This window comes from Oncorhynchus kisutch, linkage group LG27 (assembly GCF_002021735.2).
Source record: "Oncorhynchus kisutch isolate 150728-3 linkage group LG27, Okis_V2, whole genome shotgun sequence".
Taxonomy (NCBI): domain Eukaryota; kingdom Metazoa; phylum Chordata; class Actinopteri; order Salmoniformes; family Salmonidae; genus Oncorhynchus; species Oncorhynchus kisutch.
In genome coordinates, this window is record NC_034200.2 from 30,057,093 (window position 1) to 30,072,679 (window position 15,587).

General features: G+C 43.5%; 1 pseudogene; it reads left to right on the top strand.

Annotated features, from left to right (window-relative positions):
- The first annotated feature begins 4,468 nt into the window (after nt 1-4,468).
- On the top strand, nt 4,469-15,021 carry LOC109871815 (protein odr-4 homolog; annotated as a pseudogene).
- The last annotated feature ends 566 nt before the right edge of the window (nt 15,022-15,587 follow it).

The following is a 15,587-nucleotide window of genomic DNA, read 5'->3' on the forward strand; positions in this document are numbered from 1 at the left end:
GAGTCTGGAAGGAGAGTTTACAGTCTAACCAGACACCTAGGTATTTATAGTTGTCCACATATTCTAGGTCGGAACCGTCCAGGTTGGTGATGCTAGTCGGGCGGGTGCGGGCAGCGAACGGTTGAAAAGCATGCATTTGGTTTTACTAGCGTTTAAGAGCAGTTGGAGGCCACGGAAGGAGTGTTGTATGGCATTGAAGCTCGTTTGGAGGTTAGTTAGCACAGTGTCCAAGGAAGGGCCAGAAGTATACAGAATGGTGTCGTCTGCGTAGAGGTGGATCTTGCCTGCAGCAAGAGCGACATCATTGATATATACAGAGATATATACAGAGAAAAGAGGTGGCCCGAGAATTGAACCCTGTGGTACCCCCATAGAGACTGCCAGAGGTCCAGACAACATGCCTTCCGATTTGACACACTGAATTCTGTTTGCAAAGTAGTTGGTGAACCAGGCGAGGCAGTCATTAGAAAAACCAAGGCCATTGAGTCTGCCGATAAGAATACGGTGATTGACAGAGTCGAAAGCCTTGGACAGGTCGATGAAGACGGCTGCACAGTACTGTCTTTTATTGATGGCGGTTATGATATCGTTCAGTACCTTGAGCGTGGCTGAGGTGCACCCGTGACCGGCTCGGAAACCGGATTGCACAGCGGAGAAGGTATGGTGGGATTCGAAATGGTCAGTGATCTGTTTATTAACTTGGCTTTCAAAGACTTTAGATAGGCAGGGCAGGATGGATATAGGTCTGTAACAGTTTGGGTCTAGGGTGTCACCCCCTAGGAAAGAGAGGGATGACCGCGGCAGCTTTCCAATCTTTAGGGATCTCAGACGATACAAAAGAGGGGTTGAACAGGCTGGTAATAGGGGTTGCAACCATCAAATCAAATTTATTTATATAGCCCTTCGTACATCAGCTGATATCTCAAAGTGCTGTACAGAAACCCAGCCTAAAACCCCAAACAGCAAGCAATGCAGGTGTAGAAGCACGGTGGCTAGGAAAAACTCCCTAGAAAGGCCAATACCTAGGAAGAAACCTAGAGAGGAACCAGGCTATGTGGGGTGGCCAGTCCTCTTCTGGCTGTGCCGGGTGGAGATTATAACAGAACATGGCCAAGATGTTCAAATGTTCATAAATGACCAGCATGGTCGAATAATAATAAGGCAGAACAGTTGAAACTGGAGCAGCAGCACAGTCAGGTGGAAGTTGAAACTGGAGCAGCAGCATGGCCAGGTGGACTGGGGACAGCAAGGAGTCATCATGTCAGGTAGTCCTGGGGCATGGTCCTAGGGCTCAGGTCAGTTGAAACTGGAACAGCAGCATGGCCAGGTGGACTGGGGACAGCAAGGAGTCATCATGTCAGGTAGTCCTGGGGCATGGTCCTAGGGCTCAGGTCCTCCGAGAGAGAGAAAGAAAGAGAGAAGGAGAGAATTAGAGAACGCACACTTAGATTCACACAGGACACCGAATAGGACAGGAGAAGTACTCCAGATATAACAAACTGACCCCAGCCCCCCGACACATAAACTACTGCAGCATAAATACTGGAGGCTGAGACAGGAGGGGTCAGGAGACACTGTGGCCCCATCCGAGGACACCCCCGGACAGGGCCAAACAGGAAGGATATAACCCCACCCACTTTGCCAAAGCACAGCCCCCACACCACTAGAGGGATATCTTCAACCACCAACTTACCATCCTGAGACAAGGCTGAGTATAGCCCACAAAGATCTCCGCCACGGCACAACCCAAGGGGGGGGGGCGCCAACCCAGACAGGATGACCACAACAGTGAATCAACCCACTCAGGTGACGCACCCCCTCCAGGGACGACATGAGAGAGCCCCAGCAAGCCAGTGACTCAGCCCCTGTAATAGGGTTAGAGGCAGAGAATCCCAGTGGAAAGAGGGGAACCGGCCAGGCAGAGACAGCAAGGGCGGTTCGTTGCTCCAGAGCCTTTCCGTTCACCTTCCCACTCCTGGGCCAGACTACACTCAATCATATGACCCACTGAAGAGATGAGTCTTCAGTAAAGACTTAAAGGTTGAGACCGAGTTTGCGTCTCTGACATGGGTAGGCAGACCGTTCCATAAAAATGGAGCTCTATAGGAGAAAGCCCTGCCTCCAGCTGTTTGCTTAGAAATTCTAGGGACAATTAGGAGGCCTGCGTCTTGTGACCGTAGCGTACGTGTAGGTATGTACGGCAGGACCAAATCAGAGAGATAGGTAGGAGCAAGCCCATGTAATGCTTTGTAGGTTAGCAGTAAAACCTTGAAATCAGCCCTTGCTTTGACAGGAAGCCAGTGTAGAGAGGCTAGCACTGGAGTAATATGATCAAATTTTTTGGTTCTAGTCAGGATTCTAGCAGCCGTATTTAGCACTAACTGAAGTTTATTTAGTGCTTTATCCGGGTAGCCGGAAAATAGAGCATTGCAGTAGTCTACCCTAGAAGTGACAAAAGCATGGATAAATTTTTCTGCATCATTTTTGGACAGAAAGTTTCTGATTTTTGCAATGTTACGTAGATGGAAAAAAGCTGTCCTCGAAATGGTCTTGATATGTTCTTCAAAAGAGAGATCAGGGTCCAGAGTAACGCCGAGGTCCTTCACAGTTTTATTTGAGACGACTGTACAACCATTAAGATTAATTGTCAGATTCAACAGAAGATCTCTTTGTTTCATGGGACCTAGAACAAGCATCTCTGTTTTGTCCGAGTTTAATAGTAGAAAGTTTGCAGCCATCCACTTCCTTATGTCTGAAACACATGCTTCTAGCGAGGGCAATTTTGGGGCTTCACCATGTTTCATTGAAATGTACAGCTGTGTGTCATCCGCATAGCAGTGAAAGTTTACATTATGTATCTAAACGTATCGTTGGGACGTCGCCCAATTTAAGTGGACAACGGTTAAGGTTAGGTAAGAGTTAAAGTTAGGGGTAAAGGTTAGGGTTTAAGGTTTACGGTGTACAATTTAGAGGCGATAGTGGCCAATGAATGGGAATCAATGCCCCATCCAACAGACGATTGACCAAATCGCTTTCACGTTGGCAGGTTGCGTCACGTGGTTGCTAAACTAATCGTCACACAATCTCTTCTAAAAGGCAGGGTATTGCCGCGTTCAAAACAACTGGGAAATCTCAGAGCATTCACAACAGTTAGAATGTTGAAAAAAATCGGAGCTCTAGGAAGCGGCCAGAGTTCCCGATCGATTTTTCCAAGTCGGAGCTCGTTTTTATTCAGTTCCCAGTTTTGAACGCACGATTGTCGGATACTTTCGAGTTCCCCGTTGTTTTGAATGCGGCACCTGCCTATTTTCCTCGAAAGTACTTAATGTAACGATTTCAATAGAGTATTACAGAAAACAAGTTATTCCCATCTCTGATATGAAGTCGTTTTTTTCAAAGTTGCCGAAATATCAGGTGTGTCCACTTATGTCAGTGTATTCGTAACAGCCTAACCATAACGAAACGTTTATTCGATCAAATAAGCCTCACAATAACAAATTAGTAATTACATTTGTGTTGACCAAAATCGACACTCCCAGTGACTTGCATACAAAAATTCCTCTCTTTGTGGTTTTATTTCGTAGACAGATTTTGGGCGGAGTAAACCCTCTCGCTTCGTCTTTTCCTCTCTGGTGTCTGCTAATTTGGTCTCTTATTTAAGTTTAGACATAATATTAGCAGCGTGGTTAGGTTTAAAACCTCTTGGTGTTAGGGGGCAGTATTTTTGGAGAAAAAAACGTGCCCGTTTTAAACGGGATATTTTGTCAGGAAAAGATGAATCAGGAAAAGATTAATCCAATCCAAGAAAAATCCAATCCGGAAGTGCCCCAGGTTTTGAAAGCGCTGCGTTCCAATTACTCCCTATTCAGCTGTGAATGTACCATCAACGAGCTTACGCTTTCTACATATTCCCCAAGGTGTCTACAGCATTGTGACATAGTTTTACGCATTTCTGTTGAAGAATAGCCATAGGCGGCCACACTGCGTAAGTTGTCACATAGTGGCTCCGAGAGAGATTCTCGCGTAAAATACAGAGGTAGCCATTATTCCAATCAGTCCTAGTGAAAAACGAATTGTCCCGACGGATATATTATCGAATAGATATTAGAAAAACACATTGAGGATGGATTCTAAACAACGTTTGCCATGTTTCTGTCGATATTATGGAGCTAATTTGGAATATTTTTCGGCGGGCGATTTCTTAGCCAAACGTGAAGAACAAACAGAGCTATTTCGCCTACAAAAATAATATTTGGGGAAAAAATTAACCATCTCTGCTTGTGACAGAGGATACACGTGACTCCTTGGAAGTGTGGCGTCTACCAGGAGATTTATCACACAATCCCCCTGTCGATGGGGTGGCAATTGAGTTGCCTTCTTCTTAGAGAAGGCGAGAGCCAACTCGGCACATTCAGGGGGAATGCACACGGTGGAGACCTGGTCTGGACTTTCCACCGTGGTAGCAACAATGGAAACCGCTAAATACCTCCCTGTGCACTCTCGCAACCACCCCGTGAGAGCCCTCCGTTGCCAAGAAACAGTGGGGTCATGACAAGCTAACCAGGGTAGGCCTAGCACCACAGGAAACACAGGAGAGTCAATGAGGAAGAGACTAATTCTCTCTTTGTGACCCCCCTGCGTCACCATACCCAGAGGAGCGGTGGCCTCCCTAATCAACCCTGACCCTAATGGTCGACTATCTAAGGCGTGAACGGGGAAGGGCACAGCCACAGGAACTATGGGCGAACGATCTATCTATAAAATTCCCATCCGCGCCTGAATCGACGAGCGCCTTATGCTGGGAATGCGGGGAAAACTCAGGAAAAGTGACACACAAAAACATATGTGCAACAGAGGGCTCTGGGTGAGAATAGTGCTGGCTCACCTGGGGTGACGCCAGAGCGCCCTGCCTGCTGCCTCGATACCCAGAGGAACCAACCCAGCACCGACCGACAGTTCACCCGCCGCTTCCGGGCAGTCGTCGACCATCCGCGGGTTGAACTCCTCATTCTGGTCCAACGCCGCATCTCCCTCTCCACGCGGCGTTAGCCCACTCCAGGGCTTTCCTGGTGAGGCACGAGACGAGGGCGGACACTGTCTCAAGGCCAGAAGGAGCCGGGTGGATGGTTGCCAGGTATAAGTCTAGCAGCAACAGGATCCCCTGGCTGTTTGCAGCCGTCCCATCATATTCCTGGGGAAGGGAGAGACGAATCCCACTGGGACCAGGAGAAGGAGGGGCGCATAGTGGAGACCCAGGTTGTGCTGGTGGAGTCGCTGGGACAACTCCCTGTGTCTCCCAGCGGTCCATTGTCTGGACAACGTGGTCTGTGGTGGTGCCAAGATGGTGGAGCATTGTTGCGTTCTACCGGACCCGCTCCTCCACCCCTATACCCGGGGTACCTGCTCCTGCTGACTCCATATAGTAGGTCCAGAATTCTGTAAGGGGTGCGTACTGGTGGCAGAAAAGTCAGGCGCAGGAGAGCAAAAACGGTGTTTACAATGGAGCAGTTTAATAATAAAAACCACCGGAAACAGAACAAACAATCAATGGGTACAAAAGCCGTCGCACACCAGATAAACGTGCACATGCACTAACAACAAACAATTCCGGTCAAGGACATGGGGGGGAACAGAGGGTTAAATACACAACATGAAATTATGGAATTGAAACCAGATGTGTGGGAAGATAAGACAAAACAAATGGAAAATGAAAAGTGGATCGATGATGGCTAGAAGACCGGCGATGCCGAACGCCGCCCGAACAAGGAGAGGAACCAACTCGGAGGAAGTTGTGACACAAATAGGATTCCCTCCACATTGCTCTGATGTCCAAATGATTTCAAATCACATTTTCGTGATATGAAACTTAAGTTACATGTATTTGAAAATATCTACATTGGTCAGTCCAAAATTGCTTTTTAATTCTGTAATTGAAATAAATGTATTTCCTGTTACCAAGTTATTTATGGTTTCTATGCCTTTAGTTTTTTCTTTGTGGACCAGTTTATTGTGAAAAGCTATCCATGTTATAGTGTTCTTATTATGTTAATGTTCTTAGCTTTATCCTTTGAAAACAATATGTACCCATTGTTCCTCTTTAGTGCATTTAACAATACACTGAGTGTACAAAATATTAGGAACACATTCCTAATATTGAATTGCACACCCTTTTGCCCTCAGAACAGCTTCAATTTGTCGGGGCATGGAATCTACAAGGTGTCTAAAGCGTTCCACACGGATGCTGGCCAATGTTGACTCCAATGCTTCCCACAGTTGTCAAGTTGTCTGGATGTCCCTTAGGTGGTGGACCATTCTTGATACACACAGGAAACTGTTGAGCGTGGAAAACCCAGCAGCGTTGCAGTTCTTAACCCTTTCAAACCCGGTGTGCCTGGCACTTACTACCATACCCCCATTTAAAGGCACTTCAATCTTTTGTCTGGCCCATTCACTCTCCTCTCTGAATGGCACACACGCAATCCATGTCTCAACTGACTCAAGGCTTTTTTAAACCTATCTCCTCCCCTTAATATACACTTATTGAAGTGGATTAAACAAGTAACATCAATAAGGGATCATAGCTTTCACCTGGATTCACCTGGTCAGTTAATGTCATGAAAAGACCAGTTGTTCCTAATGTTTTGTACACTCCGTGTATGTCTCAAGTAAAAGACTTGGGTGGCGAGTTGACAGTAGCGGTGTGTGGGTAAAATCACTGGAGAAGCCAAGACCCCCACTTCAATATCATCAAATCACCTCTGCTTAGTCTAGTACAGTGACAACAAAAATATACCAAAAACAATTTAGTCCAAACAATGTAAGTTAAATATGATGTGGCTTTCCATGATTCTTATTTCTCTGTGTGTGTGTGTGTGTGTGTGTGTGTGTGTGTGTGTGTGTGTGTGTGTGTGTGTGTGTGTGTGTGTGTGTGTGTGTGTGTGTGTGCAAATAGAAAAACCATGTTGATTCACCCTACTTGTAGAGGAACGCCAATGCCATCCTCCTCTCTTTCATGTTGACGAAACCGTCTATGACTCTGTTATAAAGTACACGCTTATATTTTGTTGTTGTCCTAGGCTACCTGGCTAAAATGCTTGCTCGCTTGCCTAACTTCCTTTCATGGGCAACGTTAGCTAGTTAACATTAACCTTCTACATCTAGCTAACGTTACATATTGAACTTCCATCCTCTCGGGCAAGGGGCACAATGTATGAATTTATGGTTAGATCAGAGTCGCCAGTAACAACCATTGGCCAGTACAGAGAATTAAGTAAAACCATAAGTCCAAATCCCTATCTCCATCCATAGCTAATTTAGGAAAGGGCCAATTTTAGCTAGCTAGCTAAGTACCTGAGGACATCAACATAATGAGATGCAACAATTCAAATTGTCTGTCAATGATGTATGCTCTCGATGCCATGTGATAGGAGTGAAGCCATATCCAAACTGGCTTCCCTTGACACTTTATTTTAGTGCCGCCAGGGCCATTCACAATTGAGCTCACTCAGTTTAGCTCAATGCTGATTGGCTATTATTTTATACTATTTTTTTATCAAGGGAGGCCAAATACTCGCTGGCTTCCTTTGCGTTCAATGCTACAGGTGGCAACAATGCAATACACTTTTTGACCAGAGGAGTGTCAGATACGTAGATGGCCTACACATACTGAGACAGTGGGGCGCTGTTTTCTCTCGCTCGGATGCTTTCTCCTGTGAGATACATTCAGACTCTTGCAAATTGAAGGAAAATTATGAAACACAGAGAGATGAAAGAAAAATTATTTTATGTGTTTTTTGTTGGGGGGTTTTGTCCATTTTTTGGAGAAGCCTGGCTTCCCTTGGCATCTAGGAATACACGCCACTGCGTGTTGATACAATTCCACGTCTGGGAGGTTAAAACCACCCTCAGACTTGGGGAGATGTGAAACTTTCCTTTTATTCTATGAGTTTCATTTTCCCATATAAAGTCTGTTATGACCGAGTATACTTTTTTAAAGAATGTCTTCGGTGGGGTAATTGGTATTAACGGGAATAGATTTGGGAGCCATGCCATTCTGAAGAGGTTTGTTCTACCTGTAAGATTTTTGGGAAAATTGTTCCATTTAATTAGATCTGTTTTCATATTGTTGAATAATGGGATAAAGTTATCTTTAAATATTTGTTGTTTGATGTTGTCACGGCCATCCTCAGAATGAGACCAAGGTGCAGCGTCGTGAGCGTACATTTTCTTTTATTTGTTAAAATGTCACCTACAAAACAAGAAATAACAAAAACGACCTTGACGCTTACAAACGCTATAGTGCCCCTAACAAAGACAACTTCCCACAATGACAGAAGGGAAAAAGGCTGCCTAAGTATGACGATAGACAACGATAGACAGCTGTCCCTGATTGAGAACCATACCCGGCCAAAACATAGAAATACAAAAACATAGAAAACAGAACATAGAATGCCCACCCAAATCACACCCTGACCAAACCAAATAGAGACACGAAAAGACTCTCTAAGGTCAGGACGTGACAGATGTCACTTATATTAAACATCATAAGTATTTCATTTTTTTCATGGTCCACTTAAAGGATTGCTGTAGATCATGAGTTATTATTTTTCCTATTGGCATTATTTAAGTTTAACCACGTTCATTTTATATCCTCTGATTTTAGAGTATTCAGCAAATATTTTAAACAAGGGGGTATTGAGTTTTCCATATTGATCAGGTATATCAGGAGATCGTCTGCAAATAAATGTAGTTTATATTCATGTTTACACAGCCATGGGAAGTAGGGGTGCAGCACCCCTTGAAAAATCTGAAAAATATTAATATATATAATAATTGAATCTATATTTTTATTACATTTATTATTTCAGCTGGAAAGTTGTTTTAGTCCGTTTTTCTTCAGTTTGGTGTCTAGGAGCACACAATTTGACCAGAAAATAGCTTACTTTTTACAGAGGGCCCAGAGTTTTTCTTATTCAGGTCACGGGACTCAGAAAAACTCCTGGTAGGACTTCTAACTACTCCTAAGTAGGACATCCTAGTCCCCTCTGTCAGAGTTCGTCCCAGAGAGACTTTGTGGTGCTGGCTATGAGGACACCTCAGAAGGACACAGAGGGACTGGGGTCTCCATCTGTCAGCAGGAGAGCTGGGATCTCACTGGACCACCTGGACTTTTAAAATGAAAATGTCAGCTCTTATAGTTAGTTCACATAACATGACACAGTTTTAGCACTGTGAGCAATTACTTGTATCTCAGTCTCACTCTGTAATAATGTTTAATGATGTAGTAATGTAGGTTTTCTGAAGGTTTCCCGGATGTTACAGGGAGGTTTCTCAGTTTTTGGTATATTTCTTGTCACCCCACCTGAGCTGCCCAAAGAGGCTCAAAATACATTGAGACAGTTAAGCATGACACAAACTAAAGCTGGGGCAATAATGTTTCAAAAGCCTAAATCCATCTGAGTATTATTATATATAGAGATCATGCATTTTAATAACAGGAACTGCATTACTAGAAAGTGGGTTTCTTAAAACTAGAGTGTGTTTTTAGTAGTTGATCTTTGCAGTGGGCAAGCACATATCCAAGTGACGAATATGGAGTCTCACAAAGGAGGATGTTACTGAGGTCACGCTTCACATCTGCCCAAATTGGTCTCAATTGCATCATCTATTTACTGCCCAAAGACAGTAAATGATGAACAATGGTCTCACTAAAGTCCATGATAAAGGTGGTGACATCTTTGCCGAGTTGTGTGGTGTGCTTGATACAAGGAGAAGCCTTAGCATTGGAAAACATTGTTATCATTCTCAGAGCCGTTTGCTGAACATTTGATGTCCGAGATCCCAATATGAGTTAATATGTGTGACAGTATGGCCTTTTTAAAGCGGTCAATTTTCCTCTACTTTCTCTTTTCTGTATTCAAATTCAGCCCTGGAAATACTACAAGCCTTAACTTTATTCTGATTGGTGATTTCAGAGCCAAGCCTGCTGATTGGAAGTACCAGTGGTGGGGGTGTACTTCGTGGCCAATGTTTACATGTTCAGTGAAACTGGACCTGCTGTTCCCCGTGTTAGAGATGCATGTCTTACCACAGGACATGGAAAAGTGTGTGAAGGTGATGAGGGTTATATTGGATACTATTACCTGATCTATTGTTATAGCTCCATATGAATGTTTATAACACCCTTATTAAAACACCTTTATTAAGTGTGTCAGCATTACATCACTAAATGAGAGATGAATAAACAGTACATTTTAGGAAATGTCTAGTGAGTTCCTCTTTAGCAGAGCTCACTTTGCCTTTTTTTATATTCTCAAATAGGACAGTGGATGAAAATGTTAGTTCTAGTGAAACTAATAATTAGCTTGTGTGTTTCAGGAGGAACTTCAAACATGGGCAAAGCAGATTGAAGATGGGCTTTGCCTCATCAACGGCAAAACGATGCCTGATGAAGTGTAGCTAGTGGCAGGGCAGGTAAGCATAACGTTGCTTTTGGTGGCACAGTGTAGTTCATAGGACCGTATTACTGCTTATTATAAGTCAATGTTTTTCTGTTCAGAAAAATAACGTAAAGGCTGTTTAGCAGACGTTCCGAGCCCAGATCATTATACTATTGGTAAGAATGTCATGAGTAGTTTTTTTTTTTGTAGCCCATAACAAGGGCTCAGAGTTTCCTTGCTGCAGTTAAATTGTATGTGTGCATGCTTGTATGTGTGCCTGCTCGTTCGTCAGTGTGTGTTATGCTTTTGTGAGTGTGTGCCTGATTTCGTGTGTGTATCGTAGAAATATAATGAATAGAATGGGCATGCCGTTCAAGTAAATGTTGGCATTGTGGGTGGACTGGCAGCCATTGCGAGTGAAAACCAGGAAGTTTACCCTTCAATCTGTGCTGTGATATGTTGACATTACAAAAATGCATTCCATTGCATGAGCCACAACAGTTAGCATCTTTGAATGAACATTCTACCTGACGCCTTTGTGATAGGTCATCAAAAGAGATATCATCCAGGGTAAAGTATCAAAAGTAAATGTATAAATCAGTTCAAATTCTTTATCTTAATAAGCAAACCAGACGATACAATTACATTTTTTCTTGAATTTACGGATATCCAGAGGCACACTCCTACACTCAGACATCATTTACAAACAATGCATTTGTGCTTTAGTGAGTTTTTTCAAATTTATAAAAAAAAAATGTACCTTTATTAAACTAGGCAAGTCAGTTAAGAACAAATTCTTATTTACAATGACGGCCTACACTGGACAAACCCGGGCGATGCTGGGCCAATTGTGCCCGGCCCTATGGGACCTATGGGCCAGTTGTGATACGGCCTGGATTCAAACCAGGGTGTCTGTAGTGACACCTCTAGCACTGAGATGCAGTGCCTTAGACCGCTGCACCACTCGGGAGCCCCGAGTTACCCAGATATGAGGCAGTAGAGATGACCACTCTTGATAAGTGTATGAATTTGACCATTTTCCTGTCCTGCTAAGAATTCAAAATGTAACGAGTACTTTTGAGTATCAGGGAAAACGTATGGAGTAAAAAGTACATTCTTTTTTAAAGAATGTAGTGAATTAGAAGTTGTCAAAAATATGAAAAGTGAAGTACAGATAACCCTAAAAGTATTTTACACCACTAATATGAACATAATGTCCAGCAGAGTGGAGATGTTCCTGGAAGATATTTTAATAGAGAGAGAGAGGACAAAGATACAGTATTAGTTCTCTGCTTTAGCATTGGATTTTAGGCTATGCAGATCAACCACAAGGTGGCACTGTTGACCATTCACTGGTTGTCGCAATACTCACTGTCCCATCATTTACCTGTCCTCCTGCATTACAGTATATATTCCCACAAACAATAACAAATCAAACACTGAACAATGACTCATACTTAAATCTGCAGAGTTTACATACTGGGGCGGCAGGGTAGCCTAGTGGTTAGAGCGTTGTACTAGTAACCGGAAGGTTGCAAGTTCAAACCCCCGAGCTGACACTGTACAAATCTGTTGTTCTGCCCCTGAACAGGCAGTTAACCCACTGTTCCTAGGCCGTCATTGAAAATAAGAATTTGTTCTTAACTGACTTGCCTAGTTAAATAAAGGTAAAAATAATAATAATGCTTTTCTGCTCTCCTCTCTTCAGCGGGGTCAGTTGGTTTACAGCTAGTGCTCCCTCGCAGAGTTTTTGCCTCCTTGCCCGGCATGGGCCTGTGTGTGTGTGACTACATGCGTGACGAGTGTGTGTCCGACGTGAGTGACAATCAAAGAGATGCTGGACAGGGACATGCCCGAGAACAACATAGGCACATCCCAGGAGGCCCTCTTAGGTGGGTTAGGGTTACCATGACAACCGGTGGTCAGGGGTCAACGTAGGTGGACGCCATGACAGTTCGTTTAATTTGGATTATAAGTAACTCAAAGAATGACAAGTATTACGCTAGTTGATTGTTAAAATTATGCTTGTGAAACAGGGAGTTACTATCTGAACTTTCCCAATAGGAAAGACAAATTTTCGTTTTCCATAGCAAAACACAAACATGCCATAATAAACATGATCCAGGAAGTGGGTATTCTCTGTTTTGGTATAGACAATGTAGATACTACAGTATCAAGTGTAATCTTCCAATGACCGGGTCAATAAAGCAAGGAGTGTTACTCCCTATGAGGAATGAAACAGGAATTCCAGATGGAAACGGTCACAATCAGTAACCTGAGGCTACATGCCTGTGAATAGTTCATGAAAGATCATACAATGACTACTTGGAAACATATCAGGTTTCCCCACCGTGACACACAATGTTGTGGGGAAAGTCAGTTTAGTCAGTCACGTGAGGAAAGACATCTTATGATGGTCGTTACTCATAATTGAAATTCTTCAAACCAATAGTTTTTCTTTTGGTATGTTGGTTATGAAGTGATATCATATGGGTTGTTTTAGCTTCCTAAATCATTGTAGAGTTTAGAATCTACATTTTCTATTCTTTCCATACTTCTACTTGTCTTCCATTGATTGAAAGGGTGACATTGTTGAAAATGTCTGATTTTGAAGCTCCTACGATTGACCTAGAGAAGATGATTTTTCAGAAGTACCTGAAGGCTAAATCTACTGTTGCCGCACCTCCTAAGACACCCTCTGAAGATCCCACTGAAGACCCCAAAACATACAAGATGTACACCACATGACCAAAAGTATGTGGACACCTGCTCGTCCAACACCTCATTCCAAAGTCCCCCCTTTGCCGACATAACAACCTCCACTCTTCTGGGAAGGCTTTCCACTAGATGTTGGCACATTTCTGCGGGGACTTGCTTCCATTCAGCCACAGAGCATTAGTGAGGACGGGCACTGATGCTGGGCGATTAGGCTTTGCTCGCAGTCGGCGTTCCAATTCATCCCAAAGGTGTCGATGGGGTTGAGGTCAGGGGTATGTGCAGGCCATTCAAGTTCTTCCACAACGATCTCGACAAACCGTTTCTCTATGGATCTCGCTTTGAGCATGTAGGCATTGTCATGCTGAAACAGGAAAGGGCCTTCCCCATTCTGTTGCCACAAAGTTGGAAGCACAGAATCATCTATGTTGCAGCGTTAAGATTTCCCTTCACTGGAACTAAGGGTTAAGCCTAAACCATGAAAAGCAGCTCCAGACCAATATTTTTCCTCCACCAATCTTTACAGTTGGCACTATGCATTGGGGCATCCGTCAAACCTAGATTGGTCCTTCAGACTTCCAGATAGTGAAGTGTGACGCTCCTGACGAGCAGTTCTTGTGTTGACGTTGCTTCCATAGGCAGTTTGGAACTCGGTAGTGTTGCTACAGAGGACAGACAATTTTTACACACTTCAGCACTTGGTGGTCCCGTTCTTTGAGCTTGTGTGGCCTACGACTTCGCGGCTGAGCTGTTGTTGCTCCTCCTGACCGGGGCAGCTTTAGCAGGGCAGAAATTTGAGGAACTGACATGTTGGAATGTGATGGTGCCACATTAAAAGTAACTGAGCTCTTCAGTAAGGGTATTCTACTGCCAATGTTTGTCTTTGGAGATTGCATGGCTCTATGCTCGATTATATACACCTGTCAGCAACAGGTGTGGCTAAAATAGTCAAATACACTCATTTGAAGGGGTGCCCACACACTTTTGTATATATATTGTGTACTACACTGGTATTTCATTTGAAATACTCTCTTCAAACAACAATTTCCTCAGAATTCAGGAGGTAGAAAGGAAAGGACCTGAAAAGGGGGATACCTAGTCTGTTGTACAACTGAATGCATTCAACTGAAGTGTGGCTTCTGCATTTAACCCAACCACTCTGAATGACCAGGGAAAAGCTCCTGGCTGTCGTGATTTGAGTTAACATTATATCAATAGCTATTGAGAAAGACTGAAGCGTGTGTATGTAAAGGCATGTACAGGAAGTATCGATTGCTAAAAGATTAGGGTAATGGTTGTGACATGGTGAGGTTGGCCCCAGGTGCAACGAGACCAGACGAGGAATCAGTGGTTAAGGAAAAACATGTTACTTTACTGAGAAACGGTAAGGATCACAGTAACACTGGGAGACCAACAAACACTGAGTCTCGCAAACTCACTCGGGAGACAACCGCACACGGCACATAATAGAGGCTTCTGCACAAGAAAACACCTCCTTTTAACAGGGAAATCAGAAGTAAATAGGACACACCTGAGTGTCGTTAATGTCTCTAGGACGGTCTCTGCCGCCCTCTGGTGACAGGTGGAACCATGACAATGGTATTGTGGTTATTTTGTGAACTACTAGGCAAGCACCTCTCGTGACATTCCTAACACCTAACCCAACCTATTAATCAGCATCATCAGGTATGTAACATAGCTGTCTCTTGACTCAGCCGGATACCATTGTGTTTTGTAGGTGTTGCCATGTTGTGTAGGTGTTGCAATCACTCTCCTAGCCATGGGCAACTTGCTGCTCTACCTGAGCAACAAGTGGTGGAGGCACACAGGATACACACACAACAACAGCTGGTCCTATGTGGAGTGACTAAATCGCTTGATTTAATTACATTTTCATGAAATTGAGTTTACATGATTTATTATTATACAAGCATATGCAAGCTGTATTGATCATTTAGCATATTTATTTTCATATGAATTGTAAAGCAGAATTATATAGAGAGAAATAAAGAATTTTCTCAGAGAAGCATGTGTATAGAATATGGTGTAATGTCTTACAGTAAGTGTGTGTCCAATTAACATGTTGAAGCATATATTTAAAATTCCCTCTATGATGTATTATAATGGGGAAAATGGACCCGCTAATTGTTATTTTCAGTTCATTCAGGCATCATAAGATATTCTGATGTGAGATAACCACAAACTATCCACTCTGTCCTGACATGTTACCTCATGCCACCCACGCTTCATGCCAACAACCATGTCGATCGGACCACTCCTCACCCACAGTGCTGGCACAACGAACAACGGAAATGCATCAGAAGTGCTCAGAGCGTTGGTATTCAATACAGTATTTTGCGATGACCTAGGTCTACAGTATGGTCATGCTCGGTATAGAGCTCGCCAGCGTGTAGACCTAAAAAACAGCAATGC